The following is a 6,455-nucleotide window of genomic DNA, read 5'->3' as shown; positions in this document are numbered from 1 at the left end:
GTTCACGGGATCACTCCGCTTTGTCTGGTGCAGAGACGGGGTCGGGAAGGATGGAGTGGATTTATGCAGGGACACCACGGGGACAGTCACCCTGGGGCTGATGTTGCTTCTGTACAATACAACCCTATATTACAGATAATCAGCCAGATGGGAGACGGTCACCTAAAGTTGTATTCAGGCTAAAAACGGGGGACAGAGAGACAGCTAACAAGACTGATGTGTTCTTATTATGGGGCCATCTAGGGCCAGATTTAGGGACATGTGACCTGGGTGCCCCGCTTGGGGTGCTGATCTTGTTGTTAGCGACAAAGGGGAAAATAGAATGTTTGAAGTAAGGTTTCAGATATTCCTTATGTGGATTCATTGTTCACTAACCTCTTAGAATGTTCTGGGCCTTTATAGAATGGTGTGAAACCTTCCAGACTTTCTGAGAACAACATTTTCCTCAAACCTCCTAGAATGATGATGGAGTATCAGATATTAAGTAATAGCTCATCATGGACACTGTTACAAATCTGACCATGAAGCCACAAAGTGACTCTTGCTGGGAGAGCCCCATTGACAGTGTAAGGCCAGCAGGTTACCAAGTGACTGAGGTTTATAACGCCCTGATGGAACTGGCACACTCGCATAAAGCTGAAGCCAGAATCGGACCCAAGGCACAAAGCCTGGCAAACCATATAACTGACTTCAAATTTCTGGTCTCAGTTGTTGTTTGGCACTATATCCTGTGCCAAGTAATCATTGTAAGCAAGGTATTACGAACTCAGTCAATGGATATCGTGGCCACTACCATTTTGATGAGAAGCTGCCCTGGTTTCATTGTGGCCTATAGTGACAATGGATTTGAAGAAGCCATCACTGCTGCCAAAGAAATGGTAGAAAATTTAGGAGTTGAGCCTGTCTTCAAGGAGACTTGTATTCATCCGCAGAAGACACAGTTTGATTAGGGAGGGCAGAAATGAAGTGATGGGAAGCTCTGAAGAAAAATTCAAGAGGCAGTTTTTTTGTTCACTTATTGACACTGCTCAAGTGTCCATTGAAGAAAGATTCAGACAAATGAAGCACCATGAAAAAACCTGGGGGCTTTTTTATATGCCAACAGACTGGAAAACACTCTTAAACAATTTTACAGGCCTTCACTGGATGCTGACACCTGGGGAATAGTTTGGAAGTCAATGATAAAGATATTGAATTGCACAACACTCCATCATATTTTGCCAAACGAGAAGCACTCTCCATTCCAAGTTCTCCAATTCATTCATGATGCAGTGCTGAAGGACACCTTTCCTAGTGTGGATAGCTTTGATGATTCTGCTCACGCTGCCAATTACAGTCATGAGTGGTGAGTATAGCTTTTTGAAGTTCAGGCTCATTAAAACATATCCTTGTCTGATGATGGCTGACGAGACACTGACATTGCTTGCTATTTTATTGCTTGAAAATGCCATTGGCCAGTCTTTGGATCTCTCTGACTCTGTGCTTCGTGAGGGCAAAGGTGCGAAAAACAACCTTTTGAACTAAAGGACTAGGGTTAACATTCTAAGGCTGTAACCTACTATAACACTGTTTAATACTGCTCCACCCAATGTTGATGCACAGTTCAATTTATTGATGTTAGTACATTTCAGTTATTCTTAAAATTAAAAAGTTTCTGTAAGCTTAGAGGAAATGATTTTTTTATTTGCTTATATATGGCATGAATAAATACAGATTTACAGATCATAGTGTGCAGATTTATCATCTTCTATGACAGGGATGAATCATGCGTGCAAATTGTGCATCAAAGTCATGAAATGGGCTACAAGTGCAATAAAAATATGTAGTCAAAAGCTTAACCAAATGGGTGGGGGTGCCGAAGACACTCCTCATCTGGGCTGCCATTTGGTCTAGAGCCAGTCCTGGAAGCATCCTGGCACCATTATACTGTTCCACAGTTAAGATTTACAATTTAATTATAGAAATTTGTTTGAGATCAAACTTTTCCATACAGTGATTCAGCCTTGGAGGTACATTTATGTAGGTTTTTTTTAAAAAAAGTTTAATGCAATCCTACCGCCCCATTAGACCAAAGTGGTATTGGCTCTGATCTTGCAAACACTTTACTCAAGGGAATAGTCACATTGACTCACAACACTGGGGACTGTTTGCACAAGTAATGGTAAGTGAAAGATGGGAGCCATCGACTATTTCTGATTTTCCATGCATTTTGTGCACACTTGAACAACATCCCACAAATGTCTCCTTTTTGCAGACCACAAAGTCTTGCAGAGTGTAGACTAAGCTATTTTGGTCACCAGAGCAGCTGTGTTATTGATGGTTATAAAACTACCTACTATGCTGTGCATGCATAATCCAGTAACCTGTTTTCATTAACTGCTTTCAATATTCATATCATGGGTAATATCAGAATAGCCCAGCAAGGGACTTATACAACACTTTAAAAAGTGCCCTCCTTTATACTCATGTAACTCCATTTAAGTCAATCCAGTGGCAAGGATATAAGTGAGTGCAGAATCCTGAGGAATGGAGAGATCTCAGGGAGGTAAGTGGTGTACACTGTGCTCTATTGGACCCCCAAATAGAGTTTGGACATGAAGTATCAAACTTTTAACAAATATTGCAAAATGTACATGTATTTGATTAAGTTGTTCTAGCAATAGACAGGTCTCGCAAATAATATTAACATCCAAATAGTTAATGATCTTTAAAAATAAATATTTGATGGCTCATATCACACAAGGATCAGAGTGCAATTTTCTTGCTCACATGGAGGAGCATTTACTCATGTTCAGTGGGACTCCTTGTGAGTAACTGCCCACCAGTGTGAGGAAGAGGGTCACAATATGGAAATTACAGGACCTCTTAAATTAATACAATTCATCTCTTTGTCAATGCAGGATTGTCCCCTCGGGTATAATATCTATTTTTTCCTAAACTTATTTACTAAAGCCCTAAGAGATGGACCTCCTCCCCCCAGCCTTACCAAACATATTCTCAGAACGTTTTCTTAATATTCCGCTTGAGTTATTCTTTTCTTAATTTCATCCTTGTCATTCCTAGTTACTCCTCAAACCAGGCCCTAAAGTAATTAATCTTGTTTAAAAATTTGTATGGCTATGTCCTCACCTGAGTTAACCTGTAGTCAGCCAGTGAGAGCTCTGTGTTTCATATCAGTTCTCATTAACTTCCATACATGTTTCTTTCCCTGCAATACAGTGCTGCTATCAAAAATCTAAAATACAGTCAGACCTCATTTCCTTTTATCTGTCTCAAGAAGTGAGTTAATAAAACCTTGCACTTACAGCTCCTTCTATCAAAACATCTCAAAACTCCTTACAAACATCTGTCCACAAAACACCCATGTGAGGCAAGTTTTAGATTCCTCGGTATAGGATGAGGCACACAAGACATTAAAGTCAAAATTTAGGTGTGTAAAATTAGGGCTGTAAATCCATCTTTAGGCACCTAAATGACCTGATGTTCAGAGGTGCAGAGCATCCACAGCTCCTATTTACTTCAATGGGATCTGCAAGAGTTCATTATCTCTGAAAGGGCCTGATACAGAGCAGATGGAAGTCAACGGAAAGACTCCTCCATGAGTGCTGGATCAGGTCAAAAATCAGGTCACTTATTTAAGTATCTAAATAAGGATTTGGTTGCCTAAAATCAAGTATCTAGGCTCCAGGTTTTAAAATGGTAGCTTAAGTGACTTGCAGGAGGTCTGTGGCAAAGTCATGAATAGGATCCAGGTCTTCCAACTCCCAGTCTTGTGCATTAAGCACAAAACTATCCTTCCTTTGTGTCCATTTTCCCTATGTCAGACATAGATACCATTGCTGAATATTTTATTTTAGATGGAAAGATTATCAGAGATAAAAGGCACAATCAGATACCGCCGTAATTACTCATGGATTGGGACTTTTAGGAAATTAAAAACAAGGGTCAGAGTTAAAGCTTAAACCCTAGTCTTAACTCCTGTCGTGCTAAGCATTGCGGGAGTCTCCAAATAGCTCATTTTACATAACCATATTGCATGTGCTGTAGTAACTAGTTCAACAGGGTGAGGTAAATACAGAGTTACATCCCTGTGATGCTGAATTTCTATATTTGGTGAGTGTGTTTGACCCTTAACATTATTTAAACACACATAGTAGTTTGTGGCTTAATACATTAGAACTGCAATTATGTAGATCACACACCCGTCCTGATTGCAGGTTAGAACTATCCAGACCAAGTCTCTCTCAGAGTTGTACTATATCTGCTTTACCAGCCGATAGCATTCAGTACAGTGCGATGATGCAAAACTTCCAGCTGTGTTCTTAAAAGCATTTAAGAATTTAAGAAAAGGTTTATTTTAATTCATTTGTATGTATAAAGTTTACTTATGTCAGTGGATGCATTTCAGCTTCTCATGTCACACCTAAAGTGTAACACTCTTACACCATTAGGATAGCAAAAACAATCAGCTTCCCTTCCCTGCCCTCCTGAGAACCTATTATTAAGGCAACATCCCAAGAACATGTAATATGGCAATATTATTATGTGATGACAGTAATATTGTTTTTGTAGTTATATAGGAAATTACATTTGAATGATCTCAAAGCACTTTACACTCATTAAACTTCAGGTGATCCAGTGATGTAAGTAAATGAGATTATCCCCATTTAACAGATATCATTATCACTGTATTTAGTACCATTAGTGTAATATACTTTCATAAATCAGAGAACATCTGCTTTACCTTGCCCAAAGCACAGAGTAGGTCACTGCACATTCATGATCCTAATAGCATGTTACATTACAGTTTAAAATAGAGTTTATTTTTTCCTTTATTTTCTAATTTATACAGTATCCACTACAGTGTTTCTTAGTGCTAGTGCCAGCACAGGAACCCTACCTGGCCAAGGGGATGAAGTGATTACTTTTCCTCCCTTTCAAGGAGATTTATTATTTGCCACACACCAAAGGAATTGCACAAGATGTTAACTTTCACACCCTTATTAAAGAAGTAAGCCTCAACAAAAAGGCTTGGGCCACAGGAAGAATCGTGGATGTTGGGGAAAGAGGTGAGGCCACACTCTGCCTAGATACCAGCTGAGATGATCTTGCCTGTAGGACTGAGTGCTGAACAGAATGGCATGGAAGAGACTCAAATGTAAACTGACTGTTTTCTATAGCTTTATATGGAGTCAGGGATGGTTTGGTTGGGGTTGAAATTAAAAGACTCTTAAATGCTGCAACGGTGCCTTAATGTCTGAACCCCAGTGAACCCAATGAGCCTACAGCACATGACACCAGAGTGGCATTTAAAAAAATTATTCAATAGGTGAAGGTGAACATATTTGACACTGGCAGCCATAGAGCTGAAATAGCTACTACTATGGTTAGCTGAAAACCAAACTCAGCAGCAATAGAAACTCCTGCAACAATGGACAATTCACTAGCAGTAACTGATAGAAGGTGCCATCCTGCAACAGCAGATAATGGCAGTGCTAGAACTTCCTATCCAGGCACCACCTCTGCCTTCAAGACACACTGGTTTAGTCCCCAGACTATCGCTGATGACAGTATCTCAGACCCCTGGAGGACAATTTGGAGTAATTTCTTGTTACCTTTTTAGAAGGTGACATTCAGAGGTACGTGCACTCATATTGGTGGGCTGCAGAGCATTTTTTCATAGAAACTCATTAAGACTGGAATTCCTTCCTACTCTTCATCGGCTGGAGCTGAAGTGTTGTGGGTTTTTTTAGAGGAGAGACTTGTTAACTCTGAAATCTAGGTGGAATATCTGCTTGTGATGGTGGAAGTCAAGTCTGGGCAGAGAGAACTATAATGGGGTGTGGTTGGACATTGAAATGACTCTGGACACATACTGTCTCTGGAACTAAAGTTCTGGCATTGACATAGACATGTTCACCACCAATCACTGGGGTTCCCATACACAGGAATACTGGCTCTGTGGTAGACTTCCACAAGGATCACTCATTTATGGCAATTGGCTCTCTGCTAAGGAAATCTGCCAGGTTGTTGCTGACACCTGGGAGTTAGAGAGCCATAGTTATCTTATGTAAGTAACACTATGTCAAGATGCTGATGGCTTCCTGGAAGAGAGGTTTAACTTAGTAAGTAACCTCAGTAAGGTTTAACGTAATTCAACACAGTTTATTCTTAATTCTATATATTTATTCACAGGGATATGCTGGAGAAACCAATGGAGTAACAAATGTTTGAATTCCGTAGTATTTCAGTTGCATGGTGCTGTTCTCTGCTATACTACATCAGCCCTTCAGAAAGCATCACATTTCGTATTGGAAACTGGTAATCATATACTACGAGGAAGCTCATCTTTCTGATGTGCCAACTCAGTGCAGTGGGAGACAGTTTGAAAGTGATGGTGTATTCCAAGTTGAATTTAAAAAGAGATGATTATGCTACTGATGTTGAATAGGGGA

Source organism: Chelonoidis abingdonii, chromosome 5, assembly GCF_003597395.2.
Source record: "Chelonoidis abingdonii isolate Lonesome George chromosome 5, CheloAbing_2.0, whole genome shotgun sequence".
Classification (NCBI taxonomy): Eukaryota; Metazoa; Chordata; order Testudines; family Testudinidae; genus Chelonoidis; species Chelonoidis abingdonii.
Note: the sequence above shows the minus strand (reverse complement) of the source record.